The following is a 27,857-nucleotide window of genomic DNA, read 5'->3' on the forward strand; positions in this document are numbered from 1 at the left end:
CCTCCCACTTTGGTGTCATCTGCAAATTTGATGAGCATCCCCTAAATTCCTGCATCCAAGTCGTTTATAAACAATGGGCCAAGGACAGAACCCCACTTCCCACTTTTTTCAAGGATGACAAGGAACCATTAGTGAGCACTCTTTGGCTTTGGTCAGTCATCCAACTACAACCCACCTAACGGTTACTTCATCCAGCTCACAGCTTTTCTGCAAGAATTTAATGGGGGAATTTGTCAAAAGCCTCGCTGAAATCAAGATACACTATGTCTACAGCATTCCCCTGACCCACCAAGCTTGTAACATGAAAAAAAAGAAAAAGAAATGAAATTCGACCGGCATGTCTTATTTTTGAGAAACCCATGTTGGGTCTTAGAGCATCATTTTCTAAGTGCTCGTAGTTTAATTATTGTGTGAAAGCTACCATATTTTGCATGGTGTAGCAAGAGGTTGGGGGACACACCAGGGGACAGGCTGAAAACAGTGCCTTCTGTACAATCTAGAAGTTTTATTTGAGTGAACCTCAAAGTTCCTCCGAAGTTCATGGTCTCAATTTGTTTTTGTATAAATATTTTGTAGACACTTATTGTTACACAACAAACATGAAATAAAAAAAACAGTACAAACAGTAACCAGAGTAAATGGAGAGTGGAGTCTTTCAGCTCAGCTGATGTACACGGTGGTTGCTTTGACCACATGGCTTCACAACTACTTTTAAGACCTTTCAAGCCCTCATACATGGCAGAAGGGAGAATTCTCTACTATAAGGACAACACTCCTTTATCTGCAAGGTTTCCAAAATCTCCAGTGATATATTCATGATCTGTGCACCTTTTAAGTAAAGGATCGAATTTGGATGTTCAGTGCTGGATTAAGCACACAACTATTATATGGAATGCCAGTTTGTATAAATGCCTTCAACCCAGCTACTGAAAGACTCAAGCTTTCCTGTGGCGAGGGCGGGGGGAATTGTGTACCAAATTGTGTCGCCTATGCTGCCCTATATCTAGAAAAACCAAAGACTTTTCGTAACAAAAGCATGGCTGCAAACATTTAAGTTTTGGTTGTAGCTTCATTATAGATCAGAACCTAATAGTCTTGCTGTGGCCATGTTAGCTGAATACAGTGGTACCTCTGGCTGCCAACAGGATCCTTTCCGGAGCCCCGTTTGCAACATGAAAGGAATGCAACCTGTGTCTGCGCATGCGTGGGTTGCGATTTGCTGCTTCTGCGCATGATGTCATTTTGCACGTCTGCATGCATGAGCAGCGAAACCCAGAAGTATCCCTTTCCGGTACTTCTAGGTCGCCGCGGGACGCAACCTGAAAATGCACAACCTGAAGCAAACGTAACATGAGGTATGGCTGTATCAATAATCAGGATGGCTAAGAAGGATTGAGAACAAAATTAAACAGATAGGTATCTCACTAAACTCCTTGTACTGCTTATCAGGAAAACCTGCATTTGAGATAATTAAATACAGATTGTTAGACAATGAATTTCAATAACTTCGTAGCCAAATCAAAAATAGACTAGGGTTCCCCCCGATGTCATTTTTACACCTGAAAACCAGGACCTGTCAGGACCTGACATATGGCGAGTCTAGAAATAGCATCTGTGCAAGTCTGGGGATGGTGCAATGTGGACAGCCAATGGCAACTTATCTCTCCCATTTGACCAACCCAAATCAACACAGGTCGTACATGCTCGCAAGACTGAATGTGCTACCTTCGGTAATGCTACAGGGGAGATTCCAGAAAATACCACTTGCAGAGAGACTATGCACCTGTAGACAGAGTCATATAGAATCAGTCATGCATGTTCTTTTGCACTGCCCCTTGTATCAGACGATTTGATCTAACTTCATTAATCAGTTGGTTGTTAACAGGAAGTGGCATTCAGATGAATGTAAGGTAGCCTTCCTTATTCTTACTCAGGATGGGGATAAGATGGAGATAGTAACCAGGTTTCTGCAACAAAATGAGGATTAATGAATGTTATACCATTATTTTAATCACTAGATGCAGATTTTGCCGAGTGATTTTATTGTACTGAACTTTACTGGAATATTGTCTAGATGAAAATAAAGGTTTGAGACCTGGGATAGAATTGAAAGCACTGCAGCCACAAGACTTACATCCCCTGCAATAGCACTGTGGGTTTTCTATTTGTATCAAGAAGGAGAAATACAGAAGTGTCAGAGCTGACGACTGCTGCATTTACCGGTATCTAGGATCGGATGCCATTTTACCAGGACTGATACAATCCAGGTGATTTATGCCATAATAGCTGGAGTAATCCCATAGGATATGGCTACCCTTGGTGATTCCTCTTTCTTTGTGATTCTGCTTCCCTTTAAACACAGGTTCAGTTCTCTGTAAGTTCTCTGTTCTCTCAGTGAGCAGATCACAATTTCCAGGGATCAGGTAAATATTTTTTCCCAACCAAAATTGTCACCCATACATTATTTCAGTCAGCAGAGTACTCACAAATGTTTCCCTGTTCACATTGCTTTGAGCATTTGAGACATGCCACTTGTTTTGTTCATAATTCCTTTCTTTAAAATTCCTGTGGCTGTCGCTAATGAGTTGAGTTCTTGACATTGCCGTTCTTTGAACGTGTAAATCACTATGAAAATATCATTAGAGTCTGTAAAAGGAGTGGAAAGAGAGAAAGCAAAAGCCAGGTATGACTTATTAATTAAGTCAATGTTAAGGATAAAATTGATAACATTGCCAAAAGTTTAGCAGCACTGGAGAAGAAAGAAACAAGTGGTGTAGATGGAACATGCATCCCTGTCCTTCCAAAATCCTGCCTGTCAGAGAAATAATTATTATATGAAAGAAGATGTTCACCTACTGAACTGATTGAACCATTGGTTTTTAGGACCTTTAGCAGTTTGAAAGCACGTCAAAGTGCAAGTAGATAAATAGGCGGGAAGGTAAACGGCATTTCCGTGTGCTGCTCTGGTTTGCCAGAAGCGGCATAGTCATGCTGGCCACATGACCCGGAAGCTGTATGCCGGCTCCCTCGGCCAATAAAGGGAGATGAGTGCCACAACCCCAGAGTCATCCGCTACTGGACCTAACGGTCAGGGGTCCCTTTACCTTTAGGACGTTGGAGCTTGGAAAGCCCCTTCTGTGGTGGCTCACCTCAGAATATGGTGGCTGTTTTACCCCTTCACATGGCAGATAAAAAGCTATACAGACTCCCTCCTTGTTGTCTTCAATGCAGTTCTTACCACATTTACTTAGAGGTAGATCTTGCCAATTTCAGTTGGATGTCAGCCTTCATTCTACAGCACCAGGGTGAACCATCTGGTTAGTCCTCTCCTCTCGTCACTTTCCTACTTCTTGGCCTGCCTTTTATTCGCTACTATTCCCCCACTCTCCTTCATGCCTGCTTTTCGTGAATGGTAGAAGCAGATGCATAAAGGTGTATGCAGGAACAAATCTGCCAATTTCAGCTCTCTCCATTCCCTGTTTGAACTTGGGACCTGTTGCATTCAAAGCACACACTCTCCCAATCATACACAACCCTTCCCAATGTTGAAATTAGAAATACAGATGCGAAGATCATGTTTTGCCCATGAGATTAGAGATGGTATAGTGTCATGACCAAAAAAATGGCTTTCCACATTTGATCTGTTATACCCCATAACAGTAATAATTTTAAATTCTCACAGCAGTTGTACCCTCAATTCACTTCTATGACAGGGTTCTGTCTTGGGCCCGGTCTTATTTAACATCTTTATCAACGACTTGGATGATGGACTCAAGGGCATCCTGATCAAATTTGCAGATGACACCAAACTGGGAGGGGTGGCTAACACCCCAGAGGACAGGATCACACTTCAAAACGACCTTGACAGATTAGAGAACTGGGCAAAAACAAACAAAATGAATTTTAACAGGGAGAAATGTAAAGTATTGCACTTGGGCAAAAAAAATGAGAGGCACAAATACAAGATGGGTGACACCTGGCTTGAGAGCAGTACATGTGAAAAGGATCTAGGAGTCTTGGTTGACCACAAACTTGACATGAGCCAACAGTGTGACGCGGCAGCTAAAAAAGCCAATGCAATTCTGGGCTGCATCAATAGGAGTATAGCATCTAGATCAAGGGAAGTAATAGTGCCACTGTATTCTGCTCTGGTCAGACCACACCTGGAGTACTGTGTCCAGTTCTGGGCACCACAATTCAAGAAGGACACTGACAAACTGGAACGTGTCCAGAGGAGGGCAACCAAAATGGTCAAAGGCCTGGAAACGATGCCTTATGAGGAACGGCTAAGGGAGCTGGGCATGTTTAGCCTGGAGAAGAGGAGGTTAAGGGGTGATATGATAGCCATGTTCAAATATATAAAAGGATGTCACATAGAGGAGGGAGAAAGGTTGTTTTCTGCTGCTCCAGAGAAGCGGACACGGAGCAATGGATCCAAACTACAAGAAAGAAGATTCCACCTAAACATTAGGAAGAACTTCCTGACAGTAAGAGCTGTTCGACAGTGGAATTTGCTGCCAAGGAGTGTGGTGGAGTCTCCTACTTTGGAGGTCTTTAAGCAGAGGCTTGACAACCATATGTCAGGAGTGCTCTGATGGTGTTTCCTGCTTGGCAGGGGGTTGGACTCGATGGCCCTTGTGGTCTCTTCCAACTCTATGATTCTATGATTCTATGACCAAAATTTATAAGACTTCTGAGTCCAGCACTGGGTATGCAAAGCCACATCCAAATTATTAGATGTCATGGTTTGTAGGTGGACTTGAGTATAAACTATTCCCACATTAGCATTTTCACCTACCTTGCTTCGCAGGTAGATTGCCCTGGAGAGGAATCGTGGGGAATGCCCTGCCCTCCTAGCCGCCATGGATAGGCTGAATTTGAATTCTGGGTTTGGTGGGAACCCAGAAGCCATTGCAATGGCCAAGAGGCCAAGAAGGAAGGGGCATGGCTGCGGTAGGATGGGGAGCCCCATGCTGGGCCACAAACATTGCCCACCATTGGATTGGTGAGCGGCCATTGAGGGAAATACTAGCACTCTTATTTCCTAATTAAACACAAAAGTGTGAATGTAACCAGATATGTTCACAGTATTTCCTGGGATTTTGATCTCGTGAGGTTAATCAAAGAAAAGGGTTATACAAATTAATTTTTTAATACATTATTTTATTGCCCCATGTGCACAATAACTCTCTGGATTTTCCATTGACCCCCTTTTAAAAATCTTCAAGGAGAATATTTAACTCTGGGGTTGTTTCTTTACCTCCACTGAAGCTTTTTTTAAGAGACTGCTGAAGGTTTGTAATGATGAAGCAAGATTATAAAGAAAAACAGTCATTACTCTTTCAGCCCTTTTTTCTTCAATTAGTATTTCTAATCACATTAGACATGTTTCCAGTATCCAGAGAGGATGCCTGATCCCTACAGCTATCGTGAACCATTAACTTTAATTAAAATTTACAAGTCTAATGTTGTTACATCTGCTAAAAGCATTAACTGCCATGTTAATTACCAAAATGTTAATGTTGCGTTAAAATATGAATGTTCCCTTTTGACAGATCCTCTCTGGTCCCACACTCCACACCCCCACCTTGCTGGAACGTGTCCTAAAAACTGCAAAATCTGAAGGAAAAACATGAGCAGGAACTGAAATAATAAACAATACCAGTAAAATCTTTATCTGAAGATAAAGCTTCCTGGCCAAAAATCTGGCAAAGATCAGTGTCTAAAATAAATACGTAATGATTATATCATGTCTGACATACTATGTTAGAATTGCAAAACTTTACTTAAAAATTACTCCATAAGGTTGGGATAAATTGCTCCATAGAGGAACTAGATACTTATACTGCATATTCACACAATGTGGATTTTTTGGTTTTATTTTGCAGGTTAATGTAATACATAGGACTTAATTCTCAACTCCTTACAACTTTTAGGGTATTTAAGTTCAGGAGGGAGAAAGAGGAAATAAACCCTCCTTTCATTTATATTACTTTGGGAGTGGGTCTCAGAATTCATATTTGCATGAATTAAATTATATCCCTTGTCTGGGATATAAAGAAAAGTGTATATTTACGGAATGCATATTCAGATATTAGCCCTCAAGTGCAGGTCTGTTCACACAAAGTTGCAATTTCACAAACAGATTTCCTGTAGAAAAGTTACAAAGGAGACTAACCTGGATCATTAGCAAGAGATGCAGACATATCACCAGTTGGCACAGTTCCCACAAAGTGTTTGCACAGAAATGAACCTGTAACATATCACATATAAAAATAAATAATCATTATTGTATAAGCATGAAGTATATGCAATGTGCAAGAAAATTCCCTTTCGGTGTGGTGGATCAATTTCCATGCCAGATAAAGTAATGTGGGTAGCAGCCCATACTTTTCACCTACATTCATGTCTGAAGCTATATGAAAACCTAGGATCTGAGCTCTAAGATTGAATTCTTTTCTTTGCCATTTTGGTCTACTGCAGAGCAAAGATATACACATGGAAGCTCAGGAAACCAAAACCCTGATATTCTAATTCCTTTTCTTCTGATTTTACAGGGTCATATGCATCACTTGATATCTAATTACTCCACAATTGATGGATTGCCACTGAATTGTTCACAGTCCATTGAAAGGCGTTATGTTGAAGTAAGCAGAGGCGATAAAGTGAGGTAAGGTGATACAGCTGTTAGTGTCTGTTCTGCAATGGCTTCCACCAAAATGGAGAAGACCTTACAGGTGCATAGGAACCAAGCATAGGAAACACGGGCCTCGGTTTATTCCTGTACACTTTGAAGCTATCCTCTAACAATGGTTTCCTTCTATGTCTTGACTTGTTCCTACATACTAGTTTCACTTGATGCCAAACCATTAAATTATAAACAATAAATATGCATATATAAACCAGTCCTTAGATCAGGGATGTGACGAATTGGATCCTCTTGTGTTGTTGGACCAGCTCCCATCATCACTGATCATTGACCATGCTGGCTAGGGCTGATGGAAGCTGGATTCTAAGAACATCTGGACAGGCAAAGGTTCCCCATCCCTGCCTTCCATTATACACTTTGGTGTAACTGCAGTCTTAGATGTCACTTCTCTAAATGCATTCCTATCTTTCAAAAAGTAACACACAAAGTGATTGCGAGAGAAAAGTGCATTCTGGCTGAGGCCCAATGTGGACTTTAAGAAGTAGTAAGGGCAAAAGAAGCAAATTTTTCAGAACGAAAAAGAAAATCATTTCTCAGTCTAATACAGGCGTTGCCAGAGATGTTGTGAGATGTTGGGAAAGTACTGCTGGTGTTGTTGGGTCTATGGTGGCTCCTTCACACATTCAACCCATCACCTAATGCTGTGGTCACCATGTGATAAACATCCAGGTTTATCACCAGCTGTTAAATAAATGGTTGGAAATAAAAGTTGATATCCTCCTTAAAAATCAGCAAAAAAAGTCCATCAATTTCAATGTGATTATGTTGTATGTTTTCAGAAGGATTTCTTTAAAAAAAAGAGAAAAGATTATCTGTGGTGCATAATAAGCCAACTCAAATCATGAGCCAAATGTGTGATTATTTTATTCCCTGTAAAGAACAATGAGACTGTCATAATGTAGCTGTTAAAATTAAGCAATCAAGAGAACAGGACGCTGAAGTGTACACTTCTGACAAGCAGCATAGAAGATCTACAGGCAAAATTAAGATTCACGCCCGTAAATTTAAAATATAGGATATGGCATGGAGTTTAACAGCACTTATTTGCAATCATACTGAGAAATTAGGTGGCATACTGTTAACTTCAGTCATTAAAATAATTATTCAACTTAGAAGAGATGTAACACAATTATATGCTAATTATGAAATTTGCCACTATCTTTAGAAGTTCAAAGATTGAACACCTTCAAAAACTATAATACATAGACTCTAACAAATCTGTATACTAGGCCAAATGTTGTATTAGTTGCAAAATGTAACTTCTTTCTAATAATTATTTCTGGGTTCCATATTTCTTGCATATTCAAAATACAGGAAATAAATGGCTTGGGGTGGATGGGAATCTCCTATAACTTCTGGTTTTGAGGAAGCAAAATCAAGTTATGTTCTGAGGAGGAAATATTTTTTGAGGCTATTTTCTCAAAGCTGTCCTAGCATGGTATGATTGGGTTTTAGCACAGTTCAGTGGAGGCTGGTCCATTAGGGCAAAGTGCTCTGCTAACTTCATTCTGTCCTCAGTGATCCTCCACCTCCTTACCTCCTTACTTACAAGCCCAGGAGGTCACCCTGGCTGTCAGCTTCTTCCTTAGTCTCAATGTTGCCCTTGTACAGCTCTGCAGGGAGATGGATGGGGGCAGAGCTAGAATTACTTGACTCCGCCTCTCATTGGCTCTGGCTTCACTTACTGTTGCTCTCACTGCCTTCTCCCTATCAGCAACAATGGGCACTAGCCACCAGTGGCACAGATGCTGTGTTGGGGAAAGGACTTGTGCAAACCACTCAACCTAAAAACTGGTACCTGGAACAGGGATGAGCTAACTTCTGTCCTGTTTGGCCTCCTTTCTTCCCTGCACTCCCTGCACTCAACTGCTGTATGTTGTATTTACAACAGGAGGATACATAACCAGGATGTTTAAACAGTTAAGGCATAATTAATCTGTGTTGAGTGATCCTAAATAGGCATGCAAGAAGTGGTGCCTTCTAGATGGGTTAGGTTATTATCCACCATTCCAGGGTTCTTTGCAAGAATTCAGCTAGCAGCAAATCAGCTTGGCCCTCGTCATTTGTCTTTCACCTATGAAAACCAGATTTCTCGTTCTGTGCTGAAATCCTAATTGCCTAGCAGCAAACAATTATATACCCACAACCCATGGAACAAAATGACCTACAACTTTGACTGTTTCTCAAGTCTTGTCTGCAGACTCTTTATCCCTCTGGGGAAAAAATGGCTTGCCAAATTCTCATTTTCAAATGGCTAGCAAATACCAGTGGTGACATGCTGGCAGAAGTTCCTCTTGCCCTGAAGAAGTGCAAGTAGAACATAAAGTGCCTTCTCCAATATTAAATCATCTGCTGCCTTCTGCCCTTTACGATCAGTGATACAGATCTTGTTCCATGTTCCATCTGGGCTAGGGAGTTCCATCTTAGCGCCCTTTCTGTACTGGCACCTCAAGTCGTACTGGAAATCAAGTCGAGTTCTGATTTCCACTGCCAATCATATAAAAGACACATCTAAAACACTGTTTACAGACATGGATTGGTGGATTCATTTTTAATGGATGCAGCTTGATTTGTGTTGAGCTGTTTCTAAGAAATACGGCATTGTGTTAATATTCTGTTTTGCCATGATAGAAATAGAAATCCATAATTTGATGGATATATTGTCCAAGGTTGCTGCCAGATGACCTGCCTGTTGAGGGTCCATTCTGATTTGTTTGGACAAATTTCATAGGCAGTTTATATGACATTGGCTGTTCATTGAGCATCCGTCCTGATTTGTTGGTGAGGAGGTTATGCAATGTCATGTCAAGCAGTTGTCATCCCATACTTTATTGTACGCTTCCCTGTCACTTTTCTTAACTGCAAAACATCCATTTTTTAATGGAAGCAGGTTTGATACACAGGTGTTCCATATCCACTTCAGTTGTGCAACCTGAATTAGCACTGAAACCCACCTGCAAAACAGCAACAGTCTGGAAGCACCCCAAGACACCCAAGGGAGAAAACGATGGCCTGAGGGAGTGCCATTCCCTCTTCACACACTTCAGTCCTGGGATTCATAGAGAAGCGATTTAAAGCACCAACAAACAAACTTTCATTTAATCCTGGCATAGGCAAACTCGGACCTTCAGTTGTTTTGGGACTACAGCTCCCATCATCTCTGACCACTGGTCCTGTTAGCTAGGAATGATGGGAGTTGTAGTCCCAAAACATCTGGAGGGCCAAGTTTGCCTATGCCTGATTCAATCCCAAAATGCCACAGGCACATTCAACTTCCCCCCTCGTCTACTGTAACAACCCGCCTGGCTGGGGAAGAAAAGACTTGCAGGACAAAAGAAGAAGAAGGCGGCTGATTGAGCAAGGCAAGCTGTATTTACTAGTATTATTTTTTTTAAGAGGCCTTCACAGAGAGGGGATCAAGAGAGCTCAAACTTGCCCTACTACGAGATGCAGTCACCCCTTTGCAGCTTCAGCTTCTGCTACTTCTAAGCATAAATCAGTTCCCTGAAAGCACCTTTTATTTATTCTGCTCGACTGGAATAATTCAATGGATGATTCACTTCAGTGAAGTTACTTTGCATGTAGCCAGCCCAAACCCAAAGGCAATCTTCTCATGGGCTTCGCGCAACACATTTCCCACTGAAAATGGTAACAACAATAGTGATTACCCTTTTTTTCCTTTTTAAAAAATGAAATGGGTGTCTGAAAATGTTTCCTAATTTCATGCCAGAAGGCAACTCACTTCTGTGGGCTTTGATTAGCTTGTGTACTGTTCACAGCCTGGAACAATTTCTGTAAAATTAAGTTGGGGTTGGGCAGAGGAAAGTGGCCTCTCTCAAGACAAGTGCCAAGAGATGGCTTTTTGCTAAACCTCACCTCTAAACTTCATTTTGTAACTTGGGTACCAAAGATTTAGAAAAATAGTGGGCTAAAGCAGAAAGAGCACATTTGCTACAAAATAAGCTCCATTCTGTTCCGTGAAGTTACTTTGTTCTCAGTGGGAATTTATTTTTAATTCCATTTAAGTCCCATCTTTTCCTCCAAGGAGCTCCAGTTGGCATACATATGGTTGTCCGCCTCCTCATTTAATTCTCACAACAACCATGTGAGATAGGTTATGCTGAGAGGCAGTGACTGGCCCAAGTCACCCAATGAACTTCATGGCAAAAATAGGATTTGAGCCCTGGTCTTCCATGTCCTAGTCTGACAGTCTAACCAGTAGAGGCAAACCCCCTCCTCCCACTTATGTGAGGGTTACGTTCCACGTCATCACATGGGTACACCTGTCCCATTCTGTCCTCTTCCAGTGCCAGTTATGGCATTTGTGTATGCAGTCACACATGCATTGAATGTAAACAAAATGGGAGTTGCCTGTATTCCACATTGGCTGGAATCAGTTGGAATCATTCCTTTGAAATGGGTGGCATGAGTGCAGTTTAAAATAGACTTTTTGGATACAAGCACTACCAAAATCTATGTAGCTTACTTTTAAGTAGGTGTGCTTAGTTAGGGCTGCAATCCTGTATCCGGTTACCTGGGAGCAAGCCACATTGAGTTAAATGTATAGGATTGCACTGTAAGATCAGGGCATTTTTTTTAATTTTTATTGTCTTGGCTTTCAATTGTCTCACAACTGTTAAGCACTGCTGAAGGTTTTATTCTTCCCATGTTGTGCTGTATGAATTTCATGTGCAATAAACTGTCCTCCAGCAAATGTCTTTTCGTATAGATCAGTATTAGACAACCTGAGGTCCTCAGATATTGTTGAACTACGACCCACATATCCCCAAGTCAGCATGACCAATGGTCAAGGATAATGAGAGCTGTAGTCTAACAAAAACTCAGGATGAAAAGTTGGAGGAGGTTGGTTTGGGTTTATTAAATGTCTTGCTTCCCACTGCAAAATGTCCCGAAGTGATTCACAAACAGAGCACAAAAACAATAATTAAAAAATTACACATTGGCTTGTTAAAAACATACAAACATCCAATTATTGGTGAAGCTCAAATGCCTCTCATCAAAACAACTACAGAGTTGGTGCCCATCAATGGATGCACATGAAAGCTAAGTCACAATGCAGAGTGCAAGCTGCTGTTTCTAGAGACCCTGGGAAATGGCACCTCAGGCGACGCACATTAACAAATGTTTAACAAGCCATTCTCAAAGCACAAAGTAAGGACTGTGATTAGCCAGGGGTAGGCGCTAGAAAATAACTATCCTGATAAACAGGGGCAGTGTGAGCATATGCTGTCAGGACAATGGACCCTTTGCTGATCTCGAAGCCTAACTTTACCACCTTCTGAAGCCATTTCTGGAGGCGGAAGCAAAGGACTGGCTGGTATTCACTGTAAAGGTAAAGATAAAGGGACCCCTGACCATTAGGTCCAGTCGTGGCTGACTCTGGGGTTGTGGCGCTCATCTCGCTTTATTGGCCGAGGGAGCCAGCGTACAGCTTCCGGGTCATGTGGCCAGCATGACTAAGCCGCTTCTGGCAAACCAGAGCAGTGCACGGAAATGCCGTTTACCTTCCCACTGGAGCGGTACCTATTTATCTACTTGCACTTTGACGTGCTTTCGAACTGCTAGGTGGGCAGGAGCTGGGACCGAGCAAAGGGAGCTCACCCTGTTGCAGGGATTCGAACCACCGACCTTCTGATCAGCAAGTCCCAGGCTCTGTGGTTTAACCCACAGCGCCACCCACATCCCATGGTATTCACTATACTTGCTGCTTATATTCTCTCCCTCTCTCTCTCTCTCCCCCTCCCTCCCTCCCTCCCTCCCCCCACCCTATTCCAGTGCAGTCCTGCTTCGACAAGCAACAGCTGGAAATTACCACTGACGCTCCAAATTGCAGTGAGGGATCCCCAGCCGCTGCCAACTGAGCTGATGCTCTCCAAAAAGCAGGCAGCTTAGGACATGTTTCCATGCTTTCCTCATTATAAGGCTGTGTGTTGGTGAAAAGGCAACTGCCTTTTTACAGGAACAAATTAAGCCTTACAAGCCTCATAATTTCTAATTGCAAACATTTGTCTCGCTTTGTTTCCTTTGGGCACCCATCTCTTCCCCCCGCTCCCCCAGTCTTCATTTTGGCACACAGACTGACTTTGAAAAGCAAACTAGAAGCACCTTTTGCTTTCAGCAGTTGGTGGGATGGGGCAGGAGAGAGACTGGTTGTCAGAATGCCGTCTAGTAGTATAATGCACTGGAGAGCCATGTTACTGCCTTGTAAAACAGTGAAGCCTTCCTATTACTGGTTAATTAAAAGGCCAAAGTAAGGACACACTTTTATTACCTCTTTTAAAGATATGTTCACAATGCATGTTATCAGGGAAAACTTCAAAGGTGCATAGTGCTTCCCCCCCCCCCCGCCACCTCCCACAGTATAAGCTTTTACTTGAAAACATGCTCAGAATCAATGGCAGGCTGTTGGCACCGAGCCTTCCTGAACTTGGGAATTAACCAAACTATTTTAATAAACATATGAAAAGTCGTGTTGCTTCTAAATAAAACCGAGCCTTTAAAATGCTACTCGGGTACTCAGAAATGTCCCAGTGAGTTCACTGAGACTTACTTCCAGTTAACTTGGTATAGTAGGGTGTGTGGAAGCTCCGGTCTGTGGACCAAATAAGGTCCTCCAGGCCCCTCTTCTTGGACCGCATAACTCTCCCCAGTCCACACTGTTAGAGTTGTTGCAAATCTGGACCATGTGCAGAGTAGAAATGAATTTGCTCTCCACCACAGGAATGAGTTACAAAACATTGCAGAACAGTCTTAAAATAGTTACAAATGAACATTGCAAGATACAAGGTAGCAAATTGCTCTTAACCAAGCAAGCAATGTTGTCCCATCTTTTTTAAGTCCTTAAAACAGTTCAATAACTTCCCTCTCTCTGATCCCAGAGAGCTCCTATACAAGTATCTGGCTTGATCATCATCAAGCTTAGCTTCTTCTACTACTGCTACTGCTGGCTTTATCACTGAGAAAACAATTTGTTCTCAGGTTTCACGTTCCTGAAGAGAAATTGCGGCTTGGGTATCCAGCTATGAATCATCAATTAGCCTGAAGACTGAAATGGAAAATCTTCAACCTTTTCTGCTGCATTTGCCAGAGTGAAACCTCCTGCTTAATACAAACTTCTCTGCTTTACAAATGCAAACCTTTACATAAGTTATTCAACTTCAGTGTCTATAAACATTACCTTTTATGCATATTAAATATTATATATTTAACACACAAACCCTCATTGGCCCCACTATGCTTCCTGGGTATTTTTTCTTAGAGTCTGATAATACTTGTTTGTTTGTTTCCTTGGATGGGTAGGGGATAGAGAGTGTGTGGAAACTAGTCTGTGATACAGATGCAATATTTACATCCCTTGTTCCAACCCTTTTTGCCTCTGGCTCCACTACCCTCTCCCGAAAGGCCTGCTTTTTGTTCTGATCAGAAAGCTTCCCTACTTTGTAATATTTTCAAGCACAAAGAGAGGGTCATTTTATGTTTTGTGTAGGGAGGTGTGTAAATGCTTTGGATTCTTTAAAAGTTACACTGTTTCAATCTAGTGTTATGCAATGTGACTTTGGTTGGTTTGCAAACACTATTTCTGCAAAACTATGAGTGCCATAGCAGGCACGGGATGTTTATTTATTTATTCTTTTCATGGGTGGATCACTGCAACATTCCCATATAACCCTCGGTGGCCAGTGGACCTGATTGCTTTGTGTGACTTAAAACATGGATGGGGAACCTTTTGTAAGCCAAGTGTCATATTTCCATCTAGGGAAACAGGGGGGGGGGGCTATGCCAGCAGCAAAAGTGGGTGGAGCAATGAATGTAACTTTTTACACAGTAGGCTAATTTCGCCACACACACATCCCTCTCTATCCTCCATCCAGACAAGCAAGAAGCATTATTAGAGCACAAGGATTCATTCTAACTAGGCAAAACCACTCATGGAGGATGCAGTGCAGAGCCAGTAAGTGCTGTGGCTGTCATGGGCGTAGCCAGGATTTTTGTGGGGGGGGGCAGGCTTTTGTTACCGGAGCAGAACCTCCGATTTGTATTGATTTTTTACTGATTTAGGGTCTGATGGGCAGGCCTGGAGAAACTTATCTTGCTCCCAGGCCTTAAGTTCCTCACCTTTGCCAGAGAGAGAGAGAGAGAGACCCCGCAACACACACCCTTTTTGTCTTCCTTTGAGGAATCTGACCATCCCTGATACAAGAGACTTAACTTCTTCCAGAACCTCCTGCCTTGTATATGGAAAGTCTTGTATTATTAACAGAGTGAATTGAGACAGGTCTGGCTCTAACTTCCCAAATACAGTTGTTTGCTCCTGGTGACATCATTTCTATATACAATAAGGCCAAGAGCTTAACCCTTTCAGCTACAAGCCTCAGCACTACACATGTCTTGCGCAATTTCAGTTGCCCGTCCCGCATCTGTTCCAGAAGAATGCGATCCAAACAAGAACTGGAGAAAGATCATTAAGAACCAAACATTTGTACGTGTCTGCCTAAACAAAAATTAACATTCCCTCAAAGCTTGTTCTTCTTCTGACAGCTAATACTGATTATTAATGAGGCTGACATTTGCATTTCACAATGAAATTCTCTGCTGCAGAATTGACTGGATAATTAGTGTGATTTGGAGCTGCTCCAATGCTATGGAGGTCCTGCATGGGAGGAACATGAAAACCGCGTACAGAGAGAGACATGCAGGGCCAGCCCCAGAGCTTTTGCTGCCTGAGGTCAAGTACGAGATGGTGTCCCTCTCCCACATTCCATGTTCAGAGGCCAAGCTGAATCAACACCGTGGATGGGATAGCATCCTCTCCTGCACATGAAGTCAGCATGCTAGTTTAGAGGATGCGCCTTGGCTGGGGGTGAATTAGGAATGGCTAGAGGACCTCAGTTGGTGTGAAGCTGGCAGAGATACAATGCATGAAACAGTAGTATCGTATAACAACGTACAGGATACATATGCATTTTGGATAACATTGTGTGAACAAAGATTAAAAACTCAGCACTATAAACCCAGTGAGTTTACCATAAGTCGGAGTGCGAACATAGCCGTGTAGTCCAATGCTACATTGTTGTCCAGAGTGCAAAACATTGCAGTGCTAAATCTTACTAACTACTTTGCAATACAACTGATTGATTTTCAGATTTCATCAGGGTTGGCAGCCACTCATTGATTGTGAATTGGATGCAGGAAAGAAAAGAGAAAAAATAAGAATGCACTGTCAGGGCTTTTACTGTGCAACATCTGGATGTTTTTAATGATTTTTTAATGTTCTGTTGACAGGCATACGAAAAGCAGTGCAAAATGCAGAGATGATAAGACATCCCTGCAGGATTTACATAAGGGGGGGAGAGAGATCATTTTCTATAGCACAGAACACAATGTAAGCACAACAGCAAAATTCAGCAGAATTATTTTTGCAAAACACAGGCGTGTTTCTTGTGTTTGGTTTCTAAGATGTTGTCGTAAATCAAAGTTCAGGAGAAGCTTTACTTTTTAATTCAGGCACAAATGTGAAGGAAGGTGTTGCCTTCGCAAGCGTGTGGGTTTCCAAAATAACTGGATTCCTGTTTGCCTAGCCCAGGAATTCCGCAGTTTGTCTGTGTGCAGCTGGTTCAGCACTCCTTGTGGCTTGAACAAATAGAGCACTGCTGCTGTGAAGGAACACAGAGCACATTCAGACACAGGACTTCCCTGTGGAAAAGACTACAGCTTAGTGGTAGAGGAACTGCTTTGCATGCAAAAGGTCCCAGGTTCAATCCTCAAGCAGGGCTGGGAGCTGCCCCATCCTAGAAACTCCTGCTAGTAAGTGTAGACAATACTAAACTAGACTGAGCAATGGTCCTGTGGGCAGCAGTGGCCCAGGAGCAGAATTCTGAGGGGGCGCAACCTGGTGCCTCCGCAACAGGCTCCCTTGCCGAGGCTGTGTGGCTGCCACCTTTTGGAGCTGTGTGGAGGTGATCTGCACCCAGACGAGGCTTTTGGGACTGCAGTGGCACCTCCTTCTCACAGCTGGCGAAAGGACGCCTGTCCCTGCACAAAACTCCTGCCAACCAGAGCATGGACTTTTCCGGTCCTTTCCCAGCACCTCCCTACCAGCATGTGTCCGTGTTGTGGCTCTGGCACTGCTGGGATGCTGTCAAGCCTGCCATTGTGCGCCTTCCGCTCCCACTGGGAGCTCACTGAGCTGAGAGGGTGAACACGGCAACCAGCAGGCAAACTCCAGTGGCTGCCACACAGGCACAGCAAAGTCCGCCTGTTGCCTCCCATGTGATGCCCACAAAGAGGTTAGGGAGCAAAATCCTTTCCTTGTGGGCACTGCCGACACTGCTACGCCACTGGTGGGCAAGGGTGGCAAGGGGAGGTGAAAGTGTATGAATGCAACTTCACTTCTCCAACAGCAGGTGACAGCACCTTGGCAGAAGTTGTGACCATAAACCTTTGACCAGCATTTGCTATTGCAGCCAGAATACTGAATACCTTGTGTCCTATTGCAAGTAAAATTCCCCATTCAAAGCATCTTCTGGATTTTGCAGGGACAGCAGCCAATTGCCATTTTTCATTTGCTGCCCAAGCTACCCTGGTGTGCAGCATACATGCAATATATTGGGGGATATCTTTGGAGAAGGGCCATAGCTTAGTGGCCCTTCCAGCTTTGATTTCCCAGCATCCCCTGGTAGGGAGAAAGCCTCCTGTCTGAAAGCCCAGAGAACTGCTGCCAGAGTGTGGGCTCTCCATTTCCATGGGTGATGTGCATCAGCATGGGACGTTCTAAAACTCATTGTGATTATAGCAAACTGTTCACCAGTCTCAACTGCGCCAGTCTGGGTTGAAACGTCAAGGTGGTCCTAGTTCTTTCTTGTACACCTCAGTTTTCTGCTTTGGCTGTCTTCCTTATCTGTTTACCTCCTCCCTCCTCTTCATTCAACCTGCTGCCCTTGATTCCTGAAGGGGCATTGCTAATTATACAATAACATTCAATTAGAAATATGATTGCCATGTTCAATTAGGCAAGCTGGTTTACCAGCTATTGTTTGCAAAAAAAATTAAAGCACATGAAGGAACATTGCCTTGGTTTAACAGTGTCACAGAGTGAATTTATTAGTTGACGGCCACTCAAAATGCCATCTTGATTGTTGGTTAGACCGCTACTCGGTTTTCCTCCAATAACTACAGCCTCTCGCGGTCTTTGGACTATTAAACCATGCGGCCATTTCTATCACAACACAACATGGCAATAGGGGGTGGAAGTGAAACCAATTGTGGGAGAAACTTTCTGTAGATGGCAGCAGCACTTAAGAACAACACTTTCTACGCTCCTTCAGCCATATTAGATTGGCTCCAATGCCACTTCATCAAAGACAATAATTATCATTGCAGTCACAGCCTGCTAGAGCCTAATGTTAAAGAAGGCTACTGTGAAGCATTTTTATTCTGATGTACTATATTCTATTTTATTTTATTTTGAGCTGTCTAGGGAACTTCCAGATGAAGAGGCAATATAGAAAACTGTCTATCCTCACCAGGGGCCGCTGATTTCAATGGATCTACTTGGAATATGGTTTATACCACCGCTGTTGCTATTCTTAAAGGAGGAAACGGTCCCGTGCATTTAATGCATGGCATACTTTCTCCCTGAGAAGTTAAGCGTAAGGATTTGTGGCAACCGCGGTCTTTGAGGATTCTAACACAGACAGCCCATTTGAAATAATTTATGCAGAAGCTAGTTTTATTGATTTCAAGCCTCCATGTATAGACACTTAGAAATGTAGCCAGGATGGAAACATTCTTTCAAATGTCTGTCACATCAGAACCTCTTTAACGCTTGCTCTTTCCACACTGTAATGTTGTTAAAGAAATTGCCTGGAAAAACTGGATCATTAAAACCAAATCCAACAAACGATGCTGTATATAAAAACGCAACAAGGAGTTTTTTAAACTTTTCGAGTGGCAGAAGTAACTGTTGGATCTCACTCTGGAGCACTGACGTGATGCAAGTTTTAAATCCTCCAGTTGAAAGATGGTCAGGATTAAAAACCACTAAGTTTATTTGCAGCATCCATCTCTGCTTCTGTAATGTTAACTTTAGTCTTTTCAAGCGAGGAATAACTGGAACAATGTGTGTGTTGGTGAGGGGGAAGTATGAAAATTTATTTTGCCCCCTTCACTCTTAATCATGTTCAGAGGTGAGCGAGCGTTGTTGTTTATATAGCCAAAACAGCAAATCTCACACATGGGAGGGAAGTATCAACAGGCTTGTGGAAACCCCCAAGTTTGGAAAAGTATTTTTTAAAAAATATTTGAAAGGGGGAGGAGTCCCCAAACAGCCCAATGGGGACTGAGCAGTCAAGGAATTCTAGCTGACTGTTGCAGGGCAGGGTCAGAATATGCAAGAAGAGGCATGGTTGAAGAAGAGCACTCCAGACTGGGACATTTTCCTATAGGTTCTACTTGTAGAATTAGCTTATTAGCAGGAAAATGAAATCCTAGTTGCTCAGCTAGCAAGTTGAGGTTGTGTTCAGGTACTTACTATGAACTAATATTAGACGGGTGCCATATCTTTTGCTTTTTTGGCACTTACTGAAACCTTCTCTTCTAGTAGAGCTGTCTCCCAGGCTGCATCTGTACTGGAACTTTCACTTAATTATTTTATCCAGTGCTTTCCTTCTAGGGAAAAATGGTGCTGGCGCTCACCATGAGGTTGTTACGGTAAGTGCCACACTTTTAACCAGTGCTTTTCTTCTAGAACCGCCTCTCCCCATCATGTTAAACTGTCCCTTCATCATCTGAAGCCCTTCTTCGTGTGCCTCTTCCACGTGAGGTCCAGAGGGTGGCAACATGAGACAGGGCCTTTTCTGTAATGGCTCCCTGTTTGTAGAATGCTTTCCTCATGGAGGTTCACCTGACACCTTCATTACATATTTTCAGGTGCCGGGTGAAAACAGTCTTCTTCAACCAGGCCTTTGGCTGATTAATATCCTACAGCCTTTTAAATGTATCAGTGGGAAGGCGGGTTATTGTTTTGGTTTAATTATTTTCTTGTTCTTGATCTTGGATTTTATTCTGTGAACTGCCCTTAGATCTTGGGATGAAGGGTGGTAAATAAATTTAATAAATAAAATAAATAAAATTGGGGGGGGGGAAGGTGCCAGTACTGCATACCCTTGAGAACCCCCACAAAAAAACCCCACTGTTTTAATCTGTCATTTGTGGAAAGGTGGGGTATAAATTTTAACAACAGCAACATTAACTAGATGGCATAGTATTGCTATATTATCCACATTTTATTGATGTTCCACCTTTCTGTTATAGCTTAGGGCAGCATACATGGTTATCTCCCCCATTACCTTCATTTTATACTCACAACAAGTCTGTGAGGTAAGTTAGACTGGGAGATAGCAGTAGCATAACTGGAGAGGGCAGCAATAAAAATACAATGAAAACCAGCAATACAATTTATTATTATTATTATTATTATTATTATTATTATTATTATTAATTATTTGTACCCCGCCCATCTGGCTGGGTTTCCCCAGCCACTCTGGGCGGCTTCCATAGAAACCAAAAATACACTAAAATATCACAGATTAAAAACTTCCCTGAACAGGGCTGCCTTAAGATGTCTTCTGAATGTCAGGTAGTTATTTATCGCTTTGACATCTGATGGGAGGGCGTTCCACAGGGCGGGATACAATCAAAAATACAATCAAAAATCACACTGTGTCTAGCACAGCAGATTTACAGTGGTTACAATGGGCAGAAAAATAATTACATGGTCCCTCAAGACCCTCAGCAGTGTTCATGTGGTTCATGGGTGGGGAAAATGTTGGGACCCGCTGGGCTATAGTGACCGGCAGTGACTCTCCAGGGCATGGGTAGCCAAACTAAGGCCCGGGAGCCAGATCTGGCCCAATCGCCTTCTCAATCTGGCCCGCGGACGGTCCAGGAATCAGCGTGTTTTTACATGAGTAGAATGTGTCCTTTTATTTAAAATGCATCTCTGGGTTATTTGTGGGGCCTGCTTGGTGTTTTTACATGAGTAGAATGTGTACTTTTATTTAAAATGCATCTCTGGGTTATTTGTGGGGCATAGGAATTTGTTCATTCCCGCCCCCCCCAAAAAAATATAGTCTGCCCCCCCTCAAGGTCTGAGGGACAGTGGACCGGCCCCCTGCTGAAAAAGTTTGTTGACCCCTGCTCCAGGGTTTCAGACAGGGAATCTTCCCCAGCCCTACCTGGAGATGCCAGGGACAGAACTTGAGAGCTTTTGCATGGAAAGCAGATGCGCTGCCACTGTGCCATGGGCTCTCTCCCTTCTTTAATTTGTAAAACACCTAGTTGTAGGTGCTATATAAATAGAAAGAGCAGAGCAGCAGATGTGGCTAAGAGAGAACGCACTCATTTTGCAACTGACAAAATGCCTTGCCACCTCATAGACAGCAGAGATAAGTTACTTTCTCCATCGACTTAGCCAAGACCTGACGAAGAAAATGACCGCGATTTGACACTGCCAATTTTTGTAAGTGGCTCCTTAGGAATTTTGTCTTCTACGAGCTTCTCTTAGCTTTCGTTTCTTGAAATGAGTCAGGAAACATTAAGCTTGGAGATACATCTCTCCAACTTAAAAAATAAATGTATAATCTCTTTTCAAACTCCATTGTGGCCACTTTCAAACGGGGGGGGGGGGGCAGGAATATCATTAAACCACTATCCTTTCATCCCTGTTGCCGCAATTAACTGTGAGCTGTCAGTAGGCAAAGCACTTTTCCTGTGGCTAAGAGAGGATTCAAATTTCATATTTAAAAATCTCCTCTAATGAAGGAAGCAGAACAGTAAGAGGATTATCTCTTTCAGATCTAATACAGAAAGGCTGGAGGGCACTTGATTTGTTTTTCCAAAGGCCGTCAACCTCCAATGCCTCAATGCATTATTTTGACCTATTATTTATGGCGGCACTTTTAGCCCAAGACTGGATTCTGTACACATTTAATGAACTGGGGTCAGAGAGGGAGGGACACTTTCCTCATAACCCCTACTCTCTACCCTTCAAGAGCAGATCTTCTGGAATATTTTGATTCTAAGAACTAATTTGCTGCACATTCCAAAGAAGAATGTTAGGAATTCTGAGTGGGAGAATGCTTTTACACTCATGCCATACTTTTGGGTTTCCCACAGGCACCTAGTCAGTCACTGTGGGTACAGGATGCTGGACTAGATGAGTCATTGACCAGATCCAGCAGGGCTCTTCATTTCTTCTTAAGAGTTAAGAGAAGAGGCATGGCTAACTTTATATGTCCATCTCTTCCCACAGTTCCAAAGACAAGTGATGTAAATGCAGGGAGCAGTGCTGTCCTGAGACATTTTGTTGCCTTAAGCAAAGAACAAGATGGTACACACACACACACACACACACAAAAAAAAAAAAATTCACACACAGAAGCTCAACAGAATCTTCCACTGCACCTGTAGGCAACAGACTAGCTTATGGGGCACAGGGCAGGCCACAGTCACCTCCAATATCTAGTCAACACTCTTCTGCTCAGCATGATCTGCCGCCTAAGGCCTCTCTCTATGTTTCAAGGTAGGGTTGGCACCTGCAAGGAGATATGTGCAGTTTGTATCTGCCATGCAGGAGCCACCCATCTCGCCCTTGGGATGAGATCTGGATTGAAGAACAGGGAGACCTATATGGTTGTCCTCTTGAGTCATGGTGTTCCTCAGTGAAGCTAGCCCAAGCAGATGAGAGAAAACACCCTTCCTTAACCAGATGTTAGCCTCACTCAACAATCTTTGTTTCCTTTCCAGATCTTGATGCACTTCAACATCAGGAATGCTGCATGAGCACTGAAGGACGTGGCCAAGGTGTGCCTTGGGGTGGAAGAGTTATAGCTAGACTTCTCACTGTGGACAGTCATGAGGGAAACAGGTGGCCAAGGATGGGCAGTCCAAGATTAGTTCAGCCTATGCCAGGCTAACAGGTTGTTCACCCTGAAGAGCCACACCGGAGTCAGCGGCATTACAGAACCAGGGCATGGAGGCTGTGAGCTTCCCAGATGACAAGACCCCACACCCAGCCTCACAGACATGGTCTAAAGGAAAGCAGAGCGATACGTTTGACACCATCTTGGCTGCCAGAGTTGCCAAAAGGATGCAAATAAGGTGCATCCAACCATCTTAGGGACTCTCACTCTGTAGGACTACTTAAATACAAAGCTTCTGGAGTTTTCTATTGGCGGGGTCTTTAACCCTTTGTAAACACAATGTTATCTTTATAGGAGCAGCATGGACATGATACTGCAAGAAATGAAGTAAGCTGTCGTTTCTTTGACAAACGATGCAAGAAAATGAATAAACAACACTGATGCATCTTGGTTCAATCCAGTGTTGACAGCCGACATGCATAACCAGTTGCGATGACATGCACAGTGTCAAGTTATTGTTGCTGAGTTTCTAGGGCAGTTCACAGTTCCAAGAGGACATCCTGCCCTTCTTTATTTGGTTGCTGAACAAGACGAAGGATGACAATTCTGGAAACTCAAAGCGAAGATTTTCGCAGGGAACTGCTGTTTCCTTAATGGTCTGGGTAATTATTATTCAACCTTCTCTCTCAAGGTATCTGGAGAGATCAGAGCTGCTGATGCCAGAGGCAGCTAAGGATAATACTTCTCAGCGCTGGCCCTTCCGCAAGGATATGTCTATGGAAATAATCCACCTTCCCTTCAGTGGGATTGTTTGCCATTAAATATACATGCAAGGCCTTGCCTCCTCCTTGATTAGACAAGGCAATTTAACATTATGTTTTTCATTGCAGAGACGCAAGCATCAGCATCTCATCTGGCCCCGCAGTGCGATCAAACAACTGATGTAAAAATAAAAAATAAAAATCAAGGACCTTGTCCAGGTATTTGAGCCGTACCTCTCTTCTGTAGAGTTTTCATTTGCTCTTTGAAAAGAGCACCCTGACATCTCTCTTGTTTGAAAAGCCACATGAAATATTCCCTCTTTTTCCCCCACCCCCTCCCCACACATTGTGCTTACATTGGATCAGCAAGAGTTGCAAGCACAGAGTGCCACACCAGCATTTGCAAGGATTTGCTGCAGGCTTCTCATCCGTTTCCAGTGACTTAAGCATTTCTTCACTTCTAGGGTGGTGAGCCCATCGTTTTTAAAATGGCAGATCTCAGGAAGTTAGCCGGAAACCAGAACAATGCTGATTGCTAGAATCACCGCTAAATGAACATAGAGGAAAGCAGGATGAAACCCACAAGGTCAGCGAGGTTTAGGGGTACAGTGGTACCTTGGGTTAAGAACTTAATTCATTCTGTTCTTAACCTGAAACTGTTCTTAACCTGAAACACCACTTTAGCTAATGGGGCCTCTTGCTGCTGCTGCTGCTGCGCCGCCGCTGCACGATTTCTGTTCTCATCCTGAAGCAAAGTTATTAACCCGAGGTGCTATTTCTGGGTTAGCGGAGTCTGTAACCTGAAGCGTCTGTAACCTGAAGCATATGTAACCCGAGGTACCACTGTATATGCCAAAAGCAAAGTATAGGCCGAAGACAGTGAAATTTTCAAGCTGCAAAGGACAACTGAGCAAGATGCCCTTTGGCATCACCACCCCAATTCTTGGCATCACTGTCACCCTTCCAGTGTTGCTCCACTGGAGCAGCCGTACATATGAAAGGGATCTAGGGGGTCTTTGTAGACCACCAGCTTAACACGGGTCAACAGTATGCTGCAGTAGCAAAAGAAGAAGAAGCAGCTAGTGCTATTCTTGGCTGCATCAACAGAAGTATAGTGTCCCTACCAAGGGAAGTAATAGTCCCATTCTATTCTGTCTTGGTCAGACCATACCTAGAATACTGTGTCCAGTTTGGGGCACCACAATTTAAGAAGGATATTGACAAGTTGGAACATGTGAAGAGGAGGGCAACCAAGATGATCAAGCGAACCAAGCCTTAAAAGGAATGGTTGAGGGAGATGTATGTTTAGCCTGGAAAAGAGGAGATGAAGAGGAGATATAATAGCCAGCAGGACCTGTTGAATTGCTTTTGGTTTTCATCTCCATGACATACTGGCTTCTGAAATTTATCTGCTGTCACCTTTTTTTTAAGTTTTAAAGTTTTAAACATATAAAAAAAGGTGTTATGAGCATTATTTTAATGGAAAGGTAAGTTATAAATATTTTTTATCTAACATTTGATAACTGCATTTTGAAAGTTTCATTTTATGAGCGGCAGCACAACTGCCTTGGAATCAGAAAGTTTCAGTTTTACCATAGCTATGTTCAGGGTCTCCAACAATGAGCTGCAAAATCTGAATCAAAAAAACAGTGAGAGAGAGAGAGAGAGAGAGAGAGAGAGAGAGAGAGAGAGAGAGAGAGACATAGACAACATGTTGTAGCTGGTGTTAGCTAATGGGGAACTAGACCCTTGATATGCAGTGATAAATGCCATTGTGGTTCTGAAAACTATCTGTCAGACTTGAGCTCCTTCCCTTAAGAAAAGCATTTATGCTCCTTAGGTTTCAGCAAGTGCCCTCTGCTGTTTTAGATTGGTGCTATCAGCATGTTACTCTTTATTCGGCAGTAGTGCATCTGTGGCAAGGGTGTCATAGCAGAGGATACCCTTCAAAGTGATCTCATCCTAAGCTCCAAAGGTGCTTGGTGCAAATTTATGTCTCATGAATGCAAGGGATCCAAGCCACATTCTGCAAAGTGGAGAGACATGCTGCTCTTCGCATGCAAATTGGATTGGATGGGAACTTCTGGGCTGGCAGAAGAATTTTTTTTTTTAAGTCCAGCATTGCCAAGAAGTGCATTTGTAGGGGAGCAGCTGGGTAAGCATTGTGGTAGTACACGGTGAAGGGGGGAATGTTGCTTCAGTGATAGAGGTTATGCTTTACATACAGAAGGGCCCAGGTTGAAACTGCAGCATGTCTGGTTTAAAAGATCAGGTAGCATATGATGGGAAAGGTATCTTTCTGAGACCCCTGGAGAAATGCTACCAACGATCCTATGCCAGATGGAAAAATCTGCTAACCTGGCATGAGGCTGCTTCCTGTAATCCTATGACAGGAGTGGGGAACCTTTGTCACTGAACTACAACTTCCAAGGACGATGGGTGCTGTGGTTCAGCAATCTCTGGAGACCAAAGGTCCTATGGAGTACCTGGTCCCTGAAGACACTGGTGGTGGGAGAGGACAAAGTTAATTTAAAGTTGCTAGTGTTGGGTGCAGAAAGTTGGGTGTTTCATCACTCGTCGTGATGAAAAAGCTGCTAGCCAGCCGTGGCCCATCTCAGCCACAAAGTTGACATAGTACAACCAACAAGAAAAGAATCTCAGCTATAAAAAGTTGTGGAAAGCATTTGGGGAAATGCAATATATTCCTCCACCAGTATTGCTCCCCTGTGAAAAGACGCCGAGATCCTGCATGATTAGCCACGGCATCTATTGATTGATTTCTGTACACTGAGCATGTGGAAATACACATTTTGCCAACTGCGGCCTCGCTTACAGGAGTCATGTGGCCCCAGCAAGGGTGGGCGGAGATCCGTGGGGGCATTGCCCAATGGGAAACCACCACCCAAAGCGGCAGTCCTATTCAGGCATTTATACATAAGAGTAAAAGCAACATGGAACCAAGGAAAGGAGCCATGCTGAGTAGTCCATTCACTGAGTAGATCCCTGCCCCCCGTGTCTGCATGTATAGCAGAAATGTCTGCATGAAGGACTCATATATTGAAATGCCCTCTTCCTACAGACACTTGCCCTGTACGCATAGAGAGCAGAAGGCATTCCTCGTTTGGGAAGTGGGGCTACTTGGCAGAGCCCGTAACGTGTTGTTTCACTCATAAACCCAATACCTGAATAGGACTAGTGCAATATTAGACATATGCACTCAGAAGCAAGCCCTTCTGACTTCAGCAGGCCTTACTCCCAAGTATGCTTATGCAGGATTTCAGACTAAGAGTGGCTTCATATGGCCTTAGGATGGTTAAGAAAAGTGGGTATTTTGCATCCTGAACATGATCAAAACCATATTATAAACGAGACAGGGATATGTATAGGCTGTTTAGAAAGAATATTAGAATGAAAAGGTATAATCCTATTTAATAGTTGTGGGGTTGTTTTTTCTAAGATGAAAACTTCAATTAACAGGGAAAGCTAAATTATACAGGGGCATGGGGAAATGTTAATTTTTTAAAAAACAACAACACACATGTAAAATGAGCTTGTCATTTCCTGCAGGGAACAAGGGTGGAGGGGACCAGACAAAAATAAGTGAAGTTTGATCTGTTTTGCTGTACTGTTTCATCTGAAAAACACAGACTGAAATCTTGCTGACAGATTCAGGGCACACCTTCCAGCAGTTAAAAGTGGTGAGTACTCCACAATGATGCTTCCCATTTTCTTCCATGCAGTTAACGACTTGCATGACCTCTCTGTCTACACCTCCTGAAAAAGGATTCCAGGACACCTTGCAAACCAAACCAACGTGCCCTTTTCCCAGTCCCACCTCTGCTGAGCGGCACGGCAACTCAAACTTTCCTCGATCTCTTTTTTATTGCCTCTTAATTTGTTTCCCAGCCTCTAATCCTGCTTTACCTGTTTTCCCTCTGTTAAAAAAATAAAATAATGCTACCCTGCCTGCGACACAGCAACAACTATTTGCTTTGCCTTTTTCACTCTTTCAATCCTGCAAATAAGTGAGACGGAAACCTTCATTAAAATGCAAGTGTACACCTGATAATGACTCCAGTCGCCAGCTAATTTAACCCTGTAACCTTAGAAGAGCAGGTGGAAGCAATCTGGACAATGACAAAGATGGTGGCTTATAGGTTATACCCAGTGCTATTTTTCTGGAAGAAAAGGTGCCGGAACTCGCCATGCAAGCCTCTCTTGTTCTCTTGTAATGGCAATGGTGCCCACCTGAGAGATGCTGGAACTGAGTTCAGACTGGAAAAAGAATCCCTGGTTATACCTCCCTATCCTACAGTAGTACATGTGAAAAGTACATGTGAAAAGGATCTAGGAGTCTTGGTTGACCACAAACTTGACATGAGCCAACAGTGTGACGCAGCAGCTAAAAAAGCCAATGCAATTCTGGGCTGCATCAATAGGAGTATA

The 27,857-nt window shown here is 43.1% G+C and overlaps 1 long non-coding RNA gene across 11 annotated transcripts in view; it reads left to right on the forward strand.

Annotated features, from left to right (window-relative positions):
- LOC308587143 overlaps positions 1–27,857 on the forward strand; it is a 56,689-nt gene that overhangs the window by 8,869 nt on the left and 19,963 nt on the right. For 2 of the 11 annotated variants that reach the window (XR_014008213.1, XR_014008215.1), the window contains exons 2-5: positions 4,811–5,005; positions 6,558–6,670; positions 22,535–24,898; positions 27,152–27,724. This is a non-coding gene — a long non-coding RNA (uncharacterized lncRNA). Of the gene's footprint in view, positions 1–1,150; positions 2,268–4,673; positions 5,006–6,557; positions 6,671–22,534; positions 24,899–27,151; positions 27,725–27,857 lie in introns of those variants that run through there. The other 9 variants (XR_014008214.1, XR_014008216.1, XR_014008219.1 and 6 more) reach the window with 7 other exon arrangements.

This window comes from Podarcis bocagei (assembly GCF_964188305.1).
Source record: "Podarcis bocagei genome assembly, chromosome: 5".
Taxonomy (NCBI): domain Eukaryota; kingdom Metazoa; phylum Chordata; class Lepidosauria; order Squamata; family Lacertidae; genus Podarcis; species Podarcis bocagei.